The sequence below is a fragment of the Narcine bancroftii genome, chromosome 1 (genome assembly GCF_036971445.1).
Source record: "Narcine bancroftii isolate sNarBan1 chromosome 1, sNarBan1.hap1, whole genome shotgun sequence".
In the NCBI taxonomy this organism is placed as follows: Eukaryota; Metazoa; Chordata; class Chondrichthyes; order Torpediniformes; family Narcinidae; genus Narcine; species Narcine bancroftii.
In genome coordinates, this window is record NC_091469.1 from 446,306,696 (window position 1) to 446,320,312 (window position 13,617).

General features: G+C 36.8%; 1 long non-coding RNA gene across 1 annotated transcript in view; it reads left to right on the forward strand.

The window, feature by feature from the left end:
- The first annotated feature begins 8,269 nt into the window (after positions 1-8,269).
- LOC138753572 (uncharacterized) overlaps positions 8,270-13,617 on the forward strand; it is a 29,242-nt gene continuing 23,894 nt past the window's right edge. The window contains exon 1 of the long non-coding RNA XR_011351263.1: positions 8,270-8,369. This is a non-coding gene — a long non-coding RNA (uncharacterized lncRNA). The remainder of the gene's footprint in view (positions 8,370-13,617) is intronic.

The window sequence follows — 13,617 nt, forward strand, 5'->3', positions numbered from 1 at the left end:
CATGGCTTTGTCCATGGTAGTTCATATTTAACCAATCTGATAGAGATTTTTGAGGAGGTTACCAGGAAAGCTGACAAAGGAAAGGCTGTGGATCTTATCTACATGAACTTTACTAAGGCTTTTGATAAGGTCCCGCATGGGAGGTTAGTCGGGAGAAGGGACAGACGCAAGGTGTTCATAGTGAAGCAGTTAACTGGATTTGACAATGGCAAGATGGGAGAAGCTAGAGAGTAGTGGTGGATGATTGCTTCTCAGAATGAAGGCCTCAGGAATCAGTGTTGGGTATATTGTTGTTTGTCATCTATATCAATGATCTGGATGATAATGTGGTAAATTGGATCAGCAAGTTTGCAGATGGCACAAAGATTGGAGGTGTTGTGGAGAGTGAAGAAGAGATCTGGACCAGCTGGAAAAATGGGCTGAAAAATGGCAGATGGAATTTAATGCAGATAAGTGTGAGATGTTGCAATTTTGAAGGACAACCCAAGAAAGGACATACATGGTGAATGGTAGGGCACTGAGGAGTGTGGTAGAACAGCGGGATTTGGGAATATAGATACTCAATTTCCCTGAGTGACATCACAGGTGGATAGGGGTGCAAAGAGAGCTTTTGGCATATTAGCCTTCATTAATCAAAGTACTGAATGCAGGAGTTTGGATGTTACATAAAGTTGTATAAAGCATTGTTTTTTATATATTTTATTTAAATTTTTTGACCATACATCCAGTCTAGTACAAAGTTACAGAGAACAATTACAAAAATAATTCCAGCATTTATTCCATGATGGTTATAACCCACTGCCCCCAACCCACATCCACCCAAGAAAGACCCCAAAGAAAAAGATGTAGGTATAGAAAAAGAAAAGTAAGAAAGCGTGCTGCATACTTCATGGATCATAAGTTCATATTCTAATTAACTTTTCTTTGGAGAGGACCAATAGAAGTCTCAAGCACTAGGAAGAACACAACTAAAGATTTACATCTCAAATTTGTACATATGGACGCCGAACTTGTAAAAATATGTCATACTTATTTCTTAAGTTATACGTAATGTTCTTAAGGGGAATACAATTATGTATTTCTGTATTCCAACGTGCCATACCTAGATGTGAATCAGACTTCCAAGTAACTGCTATACATTTTCTGACCACTGCCAACACAATTTTTACAAATTCTATTTAAATGTGGATAGTTTCAGTTTAGGTTGTATCCTTGTAATATTACCAAATAAAAATAAATCTGGGTTTAGTGGAAACTGAATTCCTGTAATCTGCTCTAAGAAATTTCTTAAATCTGTTCAAAAAGGTCTCACTTTAGAGCATGACCAAGTTGAGTGTAGGAAGGTTCTCTACCTTCTCACCACATCTAAAACATTGGTCTGATAGGTCTGATATTAATTTATTTAATTTCTGTGGCGTGAGATAGAATTGATGCAAAAAATTATATTGTACTAATCTATATCTTACATTTATCATATTAGTTATACTATCCTGACAGAGTTCAGACCAGGTTTGCTCATCAATTCTTACATTTAAGTCTGATTCACATCTCTGTCTGGATTTGTGAACCCCCTGTTTGGGGGGAATCCCATTTGAAGTAAAAGATACATTGCTGAAATAAATTTCTTTGTATTTCCCTTTCGAATCAGAGTCTCCACATTACTACAATTTGATAAAAAAATTGTTGGGCCAAATTTATCTCTTTTTTAAAATTAGCAGAAGATTGTTTTGTTAAGAATTCCATACTTTTTTTTAAATTTTTTTATTTTTAACACCATAAATCACATTAGCCATGATATACACTTTTTCTTTTTCACACATTTACAGTGACTTTTTCTCCCCCCCCACTCCCTCCTCCCAAGCCACCCCCCCACCCCCCCCCCCTCATCCATTTTAGGTATACAATCTAGGTTGCATTAATTCAGTCAGACAATGTTGTCATTCAACAAAAATACACCAGAAATTCTACAGAGTCCATTCTTTTCTTTCCTTCTCCTTCCATCAACTTAGGTAATGTTTGTCCCCGGTAGGTTTTCGCTATTGTATTTAATGTAAGGCTCCCATACTTGTTTGAATATTTCAATATTATTTCTTAAACTATATGTTATTTTTTCTAATGGAATACATTTATTCATTTCTATATACCATTGTTGTATTTTCAAATTATCTTCCAATTTCCAGGTTGACATAATACATTTTTTTGCTACGGCTAGGGCTATCTTAACAAATCTTTTTTGTGCATCCTCCAAATCAATTCCAAATTCTTTGTTTTTTATGTTACTTAGGAGAAAGATCTCTGGATTCTTTGGTATATTGTTTTCTGTTATTTTATTTAATATCTGATTGAGATCATCCCAAAATTTTTCTACTCTCTCACATGTCCAGATTGCATGAATTGTTGTTCCCATTTCTTTTTTACATCGAAAACATCTATCAGATACTGTTGGGTCCCATTTATTTAACTTTTGCGGTGTAATGTATAGTCTGTGTAACCAATTATATTGTATCATACGTAGCCTCATATTTATTGTATTTCTCATCGTTCCAGAACATAATTTCTCCCATGTTTCCTTTTTTATCTTTATATTTAAATCTTGTTCCCATTTTTGTTTAGTTTTACCATTTGTTTCCTCATTCTCCTTTTCTTGCAGTTTAATATACATATTTGTTATAAATCTTTTGATTAACATTGTATCTGTAATCACATATTCAAGGTTACTTCCCTCTGGTAAACTCAAATTGCTTCCTAATTTATCTTTCAAGTAGGATCTCAGTTGGTAATATGCCAGCGCTGTATCTCCAGTTATATTGTACTTATCTCTCATTTGTTCAAAGGATAAGAATCTACTTCCTGAAAAACAATTTTCTATTCTTTTAATCCCTTTTTTTTCCCATTCTCTAAAGGAAAGGTTATCTATTGTAAAAGGGAGTAGCTTATTTTGCGTCAATATTAGTTTTGGTAATTGATAATTTGTTTTATTTCTTTCTACATGAATCTTCTTCCAAATATTGAGGAGATGATGTAATACTGGAGAAGTTCTATGTTGTACCAATTTTTCGTCCCATTTATATAATATGTGTTCAGGTATCTTTTCCCCTATTTTATCTAATTCTAATCTTATCCAGTCTGGTTTTTCCCTTGTTTGATAAAAATCTGATAGGTATCTTAATTGTGCGGCTCTATAATAATTTTTGAAGTTTGGCAATTGTAAGCCTCCTTGTTTATACCATTCTGTTAATTTATCTAGTGCTATCCTCGGTTTCCCCCCTCTCCATAAAAATTTCCTTATTATTTTCTTTAACTCTTTGAAGAATTTTTCTGTCAGTTGTATTGGCAATGCCTGAAATAAGTATAATATCCTTGGAAAAATGTTCATTTTAATACAGTTTATCCTTCCTATCAGTGTTAGTGGTAGATCTTTCCAATGCTCTAAATCGTCCTGTAATTTTTTCATTAGTGGGTTGTAATTGAGTTTATATAATTGGCCTAGATTTTTGTTTATTTGTACACCTAGGTATCGTATTGCCTGCATTTGCCATCTGAATGGAGATTCCTTCTTAAATTTTGAGAAATCCGCATTATTCATAGGCATTGCTTCACTTTTATTTACGTTTATCTTGTAGCCCAACACTTCTCCATATTCCTTCAATTTCTTATATAATTCTTTTATTGATAGTTCTGGTTCTGTTAAGTACACTATTACATCATCCGCAAATAGACTGATTTTATATTCCCTGTCTTTTATTTTTATTCCTTTTATATTATTATCTATTCTTATCAATTCTGCTAGTGGTTCTATAGCTAGCGCAAACAATAAAGGTGATAGTGGGCATCCCTGCCGCGTTGACCTGCTTAAGTTAAATTGCTTTGATACATATCCATTTACTGTCACTTTCGCTAACGGTCCCTTATATAATGCTTTAATCCAATTAATATACTTCTCCGGTAAACTGAATTTTTGCAATACTTTGAACAAATAATTCCATTCTACTCTGTCGAAGGCCTTCTCTGCGTCTAAAGCAACTGCTACTGTAGGTGCTTTATTTCCTTCTACTGCATGAATTAAGTTAATAAATTTACAAATATTGTCTGTTGTGCGTCTTTTTTTGATAAATCCAGTTTGGTCTAAATTTACCATTTTCGGTACCTGTTCTGCTAATCTGTTTGCTAATAGTTTAGCTATTATCTTATAATCTGTGTTTAGCAAAGATATTGGTCTATATGACGCTGGTGAGAGTGGATCTTTCCCTTGTTTTAGTATTACTGTAATTATTGCTGTTTTACATGAATCTGGTAAGTTTTGTGTCTCATCAATCTGGTTGATTACATCCAGGAGGGGCGGTATTAATAAGTCTTTAAATGTTTTGTAGAATTCTATTGGAAATCCATCCTCTCCTGGTGTCTTATTATTTGGTAATTTTTTTATTATCTCTTGTATTTCTACTGTTCCAAATGGTTCTGTTAATTTATTTTGTTCCTCTATTTGTAGTTTTGGTAGTTCAATTTTAGTCAAAAATTGATCTATTTTCCCTTCTTTCCCTTCGTTTTCAGTTCAGTATAATTGTTCATAGAATTCTCTAAAGTTTTCCTTAATTTCTTTTGGATTATATGTAATTTGTTTGTCTTTTTTCCTTGATGCCAATACCATTTTCTTAGCTTGCTCTGTCTTAAGCTGCCATGCTAGGATTTTGTGCGTTTTTTCACCTAGTTCATAATATTTCTGTTTTGTCTTCATTATATTCTTCTCTACCTTATATGTTTGTAATGTTTCATATTTTATTATTTTATCCGCCAATTCTCTTCTTTTAGTTGTATCTTCCTTCATTGCTAATTTTTTTTCTATGTTTACTATTTCCCTTTCCAACTGCTCTGTTTCCTGATAATAGTCCTTCTTCATCTTGGTTACATAACTTATTATTTGCCCTCTAATGAATGCTTTCATTGCGTCCCATAGTATAAACTTATCTTCCACTGATTCCATATTTACTTCAAAATACATTTTTAATTGTTTTTCAATAAATTCTCTAAAATCCTGTCTTTTAAGTAGCATGGGGTTTAATCTCCATCTATACATTCTTGGAGGGATGTCCTCTAGCTTTACTGTCAATATTAAGGGTGAATGGTCCGATAGCATTCTCGCTTTATATTCTGCTTTTCTTACTCTATCCTGCATACTAGCTGATAACAAAAATAGGTCTGTTCTTGAGTATGTTTTATGTCTAGCCGAGTAGTATGAGTATTCCTTTTCTTTTGGGTTTTGTTTCCTCCATATATCCAAAAGTTTCATTTCTTGCATTGATTTAATTATAAATTTGGTTACTTTGTTCTTCCTGTTAATTTTTTTCCCCGTTTTATCCATATTTGGATCCAAATTCAGGTTGAAATCCCCTCCTATTAGTATGTTCCCTTGCGTATTAGCTACCTTCAAAAAGATATCTTGCATAAACTTTTGATCTTCTTTGTTAGGTGAATATACATTAAGTAGATTCCAAAACTCCGAATATATCTGACATTTTATCATAACGTATCTCCCTGCTGGATCTATTATTTCCTCTTCTATTTTAAATGGCACATTTTTACTGATTAATATAGCCACTCCTCTTGCTTTTGAATTGTACGATGCTGCTGTTACATGTCCTACCCAATCTCTCTTTAATTTCTTGTGCTCCAATTCAGTTAAGTGTGTTTCTTGGACAAATGCTATATCTATTTTTTCCTTTTTCAGTAAATTTAGTAGTTTCTTCCTTTTAATTTGGTTATGTATTCCATTAATATTTAAAGTCATATAGTTCAGCGTAGCCATTTTATATTTTGTTTATCTTCTCTTTCCGTTTTTCCATCATTACCTTTCCTCCTTTTCCATTTCTGTTTTCTTATTTTCAACTCTTTATAAGACAACATTCCTACAACATCCAACATTTTCCTTATTCTCCTATTTATATCTTCTTTATCCCCAATCTCCCCTTCCCCTCCTGAGTTGTCCTTTATCCCTTGTCGGACAACCACATCTCCCCTCTCCATTTGGGTTTGCGAATCCACTCGCAAGCGTCAACTGATTTTGCAGTGAGCGCTATTTCCCCCCACCCAGCCCCCCCCCAGAAAAGATTTCACTTTTCATATGTTACAAAGGTCACTCTTTTAATTCCCTCCTTATTCTCTCTATTCCATTACCTTCCCTTATTAATTCTTGTCTATACTATCTATATTTTCCTCTAAGTACAGATACGCTCACGTATGCACATTGTCTCTATTCACTCTTATACCTCTTTACCCACATACATATCAATCGTGATCATTTTTACTCTCATTACCCGTCTTCATCCCTCAGTCTATTTTTGTCTTTACCCACATACATATCAATCGTGATCATTTTTACTCTCATTACCCGTCTTCATCCCTCAGTCTATTTTTGTAATTGTTCTGCAAATTTTCGTGCTTCTTCTGGATCCGAGAATAGTCTGTTTTGTTGTCCTGGAATAAATATTTTCAATACCGCTGGATGCTTTAGTATAAATTTATACCCTTTCTTCCATAAAATCGCCTTTGCTGTATTGAACTCTTTTCTCTTCTTTAAGAGTTCAAAACTTATATCTGGATAAATGAAGATTTTTTGCCCTTTATACTCCAGTGGTTTGTTGCCCTCTCTTACTTTTTCCATTGTCTTCTCCAGTACCTTTTCTCTTGTAGTATATCTTAGGAATTTTACTAAAATAGATCTTGGTTTTTGTTGTGGTTGTGGTTTAGAGGCCAATGCTCTATGCGCCCTTTCTATTTCCATTTCTTGTTGTAGTTCTGGACATCCTAGGGTCTTAGGGATCCATTCTTTTATAAACTCCCTCATATTCTTGCCTTCTTCATCTTCCTTAAGGCCCACTATCTTTATGTTATTTCTTCTGTTATAATTTTCCATTATATCTATTTTTTGAGCTAGTAGTTCTTGTGTCTCTTTAGTTTTTTTATTAGATTCCTCCAATTTCTTTTTTAAGTCTTCTACCTCCATTTCTGCTGCTACTGCCCGCTCTTCCATCTTGTCCATTTTCTTTCCCATTTCTGTTAAGGTCATATCTATTTTATTCACTTTCTCTTCTGTGTTGTTTATTCTTCTTAAATCATTAAATTCCTGTGTTTGCCATTCTTTAAATGACTCCATGTATCCTCTAACAAGAGAAAGTATATCCTTTACCTTGCCTTTCCCTTCTTCTATTTCACTGTACTCTTCCTCTTCTTCTTCCTCTGGGTTGGCCATCTGTTGTTTCTTTGTTGCCCTTTTCTTCTCTTCTTTCTTGCTTTCATTGTCTTCTGTGGTCTCTTCTTGCTGCAGGTGTTCTGCAGCTGTCGTTGCTGGCTGTGGAGATCGACTCCCCAGCTGGTCCCCCCTCCCGTCGGTGTGTTTTTTTTCATGCGCGGTTGCGCACTTTTACTCGGCTCTGCGAGCCATTTTTGTAGTCCTATTTCTACCGACCTGAGGAAGCGGGCTTCTCTCTCCACAGCGGGCCTCTTCGGACAGGTAAGGCCTTCTCCTTCTTCCTCCGTTGTCTTCTCTTCCTCTCTTCTTACCGTTGATTTTGATTTTTCTTTTTTTGTCGCCATCTTCTTTCCACCTTTATACTCACTTTTCTTTAACTTTTATTTCTGTGCCTTTGTATTTTCTCTTGTTTTTCCCGACTTTTCTGGAGAGGGCTGGAGTTCACCGTCCGGCCATCACGTGACTCCTCCCCATACTTATTTTTTAATTGTTTAAATGACATCAATTATCCCCTCTCATAATAATCTTTGATATATCTGATCCCTTTACGAGAGAAATTTAAAAAAATTGGTTACCCATTGTATAAGGTTTAAGTCTGTTGTACCACTACCTCAGAGGTTCTTTCAGGGGTTGAATAAATATGTCAGAAAATTTCTTTGGAAAGATAAGATGTTGAGGGTATCCATAGAAAAATTAACATGGAAATATGAATTGGGAGGTTTACAGCTCCCTAATTTTAAGGAAGTATGACACTGTTGAGACCAAATTTGGAGTATTATGTGCAGGATATAAAGAGTGCAGAGAAGATTTACTAGTATGTGGCCTGGACTTCAGGAACTGAGTTACAGGGGAAGGTTAAACAGGTTAGGGCTTTATGCACTGGAACGTAGAAGAATTAAGGGGACCTTCACAAAGTGAATTTGGTACTTGGACAGTTTAAAGCACACATCCATAATGTTCCCCAGAAGGTATAATTCCTGATCTTGTGGAAAATTCACCTTTGTATTTTTTTTTCAGTATGTCCTGCAGGTCCTCCCAGAAGGATCTCACATTTGTGCACAGCCGGGTTGAAGCCTGGGGTTTTGATTGCTGGTTAGGACCAGTCAATAGTTACCAGTGAAAGGTAAGAAAGAAACATTTCCACATATAATTGTGGTGTGGAAGGGCAGTATTACTTTTCCCTGTTCTTACTAGCTGCTTTTGTTATAGTTGCTCAAATGCTTACTGATAATACCAGCAATTATCGTCTATCCATAATTGATCAAGAATTGGGTCAATATGCTGGGCCTGGAGTAACATAGTATAGGACAGATTGGTTAAGAATAACTGATCTATGTCTGTGTAGGAATTAAGATTGAATTTTATATCAGTGGGTGGAATTTAAATATATCTCTTGACGTCGAGCTATTAATCCAGTAATTTAGCCAGTATGCTACATTATCTGCTGTACAAGGCAAAAAGCCTCATCCACTTTCCTCACCCCAAACTCCTGGGGCATGTGAAAGTGCCATTAAATTCAATCTCGTAGAAGAATAAGATGTTTGAGGAGAAAAAACAACTTCTCCAGAATGCATAGATCTCATAGCATTTGGATTCCTGTTTGGATGAGGAATACAAAAGTCTGAATTCTATGCCACAGAATTGCACAGTATGTTGAGATCATCACAGTGTGAGCTAAAAGTTTTCATTGTGCCACGCTCCATCACTGGCTGAGTGAGGGGTGGAGTGGACGCAGACTGAAGGTACAATAAACATTCTCTTGAGACTGGGGTAGACAGCAGGTCCAGTGACTGCAACATCACATTCCACAACCCACGAAAACTTTGGCTTTTATCAAGCTTTCTTTGGAAGTAAACCTCTAAGATAAACAAAGAGCAAGCAGTATTGCGCAAAATGAGCCAAAGAGTGAATGGAAAAGAAAAAAAAAATTATTTGTGTTTTTACATGTTAAAGTTTGCAGATGAATTAAAGGAAAAATAAATAACTCTTGCATTCATGGGGCACATTGGATTTAAAATGTACTGCATTTACATCTTTGGTTCCTCTGGGCAATGGTGAAGTTTAACACCACTGCTTATGTCAGGAGTCACAATCCTCTGGAAAGAGATTGAAGGTTTTTTAGGAGTTCAGTGGATCATATTGCCTTTATCTGATGTGGTGGTCATGTTGGATGCTGATTAGAGTCTCAATTAAAATGCTATCAAGGCTTAACTTCTTTGGGTAAATGACAAATGTTTCTAATTTTACATTTTTCCAACAACTGTTAAGAAAGGAAAAAAGGATCATCGAGGAAATTATACAACAGTAAATCTCACATCAGTGGTGGGTAAACTGTTGGAAAAGTTACTTAGGGATAGAATTTATGCACATTTGGAAAGTCATGGTCAGATAAGGGACAGTTAACATCATTTTGTGAGTCTTTTGAGGAGGGACAAAGATGGCTGATTAGGGTCAGAGAGTAAATGTTTTAAGCATGGCTTTTACTCAGGCATTGACAAGGTCCCTCATAGTTGCTGATTCAGAAGGTGCAGCTACATGGGATCCATGGTAAATTGATCGTTTGGATATGAAATTGACTGGCTTATAGAAAACAGAGGTGGAAGACTGTTATTGGTGATGGAGGCCTGTGAGAAGTATTGTTTTGTCAGGATTGATGGTTTGACCCCTGTTGTTTGTTATATGCATAAATAACTTTGATAGAAAAGTAAGAGGGTGTATTAGAGTAACCTTGCTGATGAATCAAGGATTGATGGAGTTGTGTGCTATCAAAAGTTCAAGGATGTCTATTGGTTACAGATATGGGCAGAGAATGGCAGATGGAGTTTAACAAGTATCAAGTTTTGCACTCTGGGAGGTCAAATGTAAGGGGATTCTCTCCAGTTAATGGTTGGTATTCGTGTACAGAGAGATCCAAATATTCAGGTTCATAGCTCAGTTAAAGTGCAAGTAGGCAGGATGGTAAAGGTGGCTTCTTGTATGGTTGGCTTTATTTATTGGGTGTAGCGTTTAGTATAAAGTAAGGAGGTCATGTTACAGTTGCATAAAACTTTGGCGCAGGCACAGTTGGAATACCATGTGTAATTCTGGTTACGCCAGAATTGACAGGAAGGATATGGAGGCTTTGGAAAAGGAGCAGAAAAGGTTTACCAGGATGTTGCATGGTATAGAGGGGTGAGGGGATGAGTAATGGGGAGAGACTGGACAAACTTGGGTTGTTTGCTTTGCCATGGAGGAGGCCGAGAAGCAATCTGATGGAGAGGTACGAGATCATGAGAGCCATTGATAGGGTGGTCGGTGAGAATATTTTCCCAGAGCCAAAATGTTACACATTAGAGACATGTATTTAAGGTAAGAGGGAGAAAGTTTTACACAGAGTGTTGGGTGCATGGAATTATCTATTGAATAAAGTACAATATTAGCATTTGAGAAGATTCTAGATAGGCACATGCATATGAAGGCAATGGAGGAATATCTATCGGGTCCAAGTTGCAGATTTTTAGTTTGGTTTAGACATTGCGTTCAGCACAAACATGGGGGCCCAATGCGTCTGCTCCTTTGCTGTACTGTTCTATGTTAACTTATGTTATTACATTTCATATAAACATGATTTCACTGTTAAGTGACATTAAATATAATTGAAGATGAATCAAATTCACCAGAAACTTTCCAGGGACTTCAAAGCAAGATTCATGAAAGTAAATATCATGAGAAAGAGTTTGTTCACATTACATCACTACTCAGCACAGGATAAGTTTTGGGAAAATATTTCACTCTTCCACAGTCACATGGATTTTTTTATTGGCCTGTTGTTGAGATGAAAGAGGTGGGGAGAAAGTTCTATATTGTGGCAAAAGGACAAGGGAATGAACCAGAAGTTAATTTTGAACAAAATTAACTCAAAACTTTCACTAACAAGGTAGTTTTCCTGACATTTCAACATTCTATTAGTTGTCCTGTTGTTCTAACAATGAGCTGGGTGGAAGTTTATTGACTGCAATATCTCATGCTGCATTCTCTTTACTCACAAGTAAGGAAACCCAGATACTTTCATTTTACAAGGGTAGGCATTAACCTTTGGCCACTCTCCTACAAACCTCAGCAGGCTAGAGTTATATCATCACACAGGGCTGAGCTTGGATCACAGCCATCCTAGTCTAAGCATACTTTAGAGGAATTTGTCAGGGAGTTCCTCTTGACCCAACCATTTTCAGTTTCATCAATGACCATCACAAATTCAGAATAGGGGATTACCCTTGGTAACTGCATAATCTTTGATTCCACTTCTACAGAAAGTGAAACAGTCTGTGTTTGGATGCAGCAGGAACTAGGGAGGAGCTGAAAAGTCACAACTAACATTGATTACACACACATAATAGACAATGACCTTCTTCCTTTGAGAAGTTCTAATCACAGATCCATGACATTCACCAGAATTACTAATGCGAAGTCCCCTTTGCCAACTTCCTGTGGTTGCCATTGACTAAACAATTCACCAGACTGACGACATAAATATAATGTCTGCAAGAACAAGCTAGGTATTCTGGAACATCCCAACACCCAAAGCTTTTCCACCTACTGCATTTGCAGGAGTCAGTGGAGCAATGGAATACCCTCCACTTATCTGGTGAGTGTTTTTCCCACATAATTCAAAAAGCTCAACATCATGCAAGAATAAAGCCTGTTTCTTTAGCTCTCCTTCAACTACTTTCAAGATTTATCCATGGCTAGTGTGTGTGTCATTTAGAGTGTGTGCCATTTTGCAATGGCTAGAGTGTGTGATGTCTACAAAGCATGCTGCAGTTACCCACGTAGGTGAGTCTCAGCACCTTCAAAACCACATCCTCTACCCCCAAAAAGAAAAGGGCATCAATGTGCATGGGGAAATGACCATCTACATGTTCCCGTCTAGATCAAGCTCAAATATTGCCATAAGAGCCAATGCTATCAGAGCTGTTGAATTTTGTACTGTAGCTATCTCTTTATACAGGTCAAAGCAGCTATGTTATCGAACATTTCTGATGGAATTTGACAATATGTAAGAATGCCAACCAATTCATATGACAATTCCTGCACTGTACCTGAATCTGAATTCTGCCACACTCTACTCAACTGCAATGGATTCCAATGGATCAAGAAAGAGAGTTTTAGTGCAACGTCCCAAGAGTTGTTAGGGATGCCTATACTTTCTGGCTTTGCCATTGACCCTTATTCTCATAAAAAAAAGTTAAGGTAGTTATAATGAGGCATTGCACGGACTTCAGAGCATGATTTCAACCTGAATCTCCAGCTGCAAATGATTGAGATGCAAATAAGACAAAAGAGGAATTAAAAAAGGGTAAATGAATTCAAAGGCAGCACCTTCATCTATTAAGAAATTGAACAGAAAAACAACACCCAAAGTTACTTTTGATCCTTTTGGCCTTGTAAGCATCCCCACAGGTTCATTTGTGGCAAAAATTAAATTGCTGAAGAAACTCAGAGGGTCAAACAAGATCTGTGTGAGGCAAAGAGATGGTCGATGTTTTGGGTTGACCTCCTGAATCAGGACTGAGAGTGAGAGGGAGGAGTGAGACAGAGATTGGTAGGTCATAGGTGGAAACAGGTGAAGAAGTGGGAGATGAAAGGCAGATGAAGTTGTGGAGGTGGATGGGGAGATTTGATTGGTTAGTAAAATGAAACATAAGAAAAAAATATATTGAGCAGATGGAGAATGGTGAGTTGTAGGATTCCCAAATGCAATGTGAGGTGTTGTTCAATGAGTTAGCAATTAAATTCACCTCTAGCCAGCTGGTTCAATTTCCCTTTGTTCACCTTTTCCATCACCCAATGCTGCACCCCACCCCACCCCCATCCTCATTACCCTTCCCCACCTGGTTCCATCTGTCTATCACCCACACATCTATCCACCTGGGGTTCTTTCCCCTTCACCAACATTACCTATATCCTCACCCAACCAGTTCCATCGGCCATGCAACTGTCCCTTACCTGGTTATACTTGTCACCTTCCTGCCTTCATCTCTACCTTCCCACTCCCCTCTCTCATCAGGATTCATTTGCCCAATATGTTTCTTAATTTGTCTCCACCTATCACTCAAATGTCTCTATCTCAAAATTACCCCTCTGTCCTTAATTCCTCAATCTCACTTGGTCCCACCTATCACCTACCAGTCCTCGTCCCATTCTTTTCTCTTACCTTTTATATTGGTTATATTCCCTCAACACTCTCAGTCCTGTTGCAGAGTCTTGATTTGAAGCATTTGCCACCATTGATGCTGCTTGATCCACCACGTTCCTCTTCAGATTTCAGCAATTGCAAATGTTTTTGTCTTTTATTATGGTCTAATCCAGGAATAGACCTCTCAACTCAATTT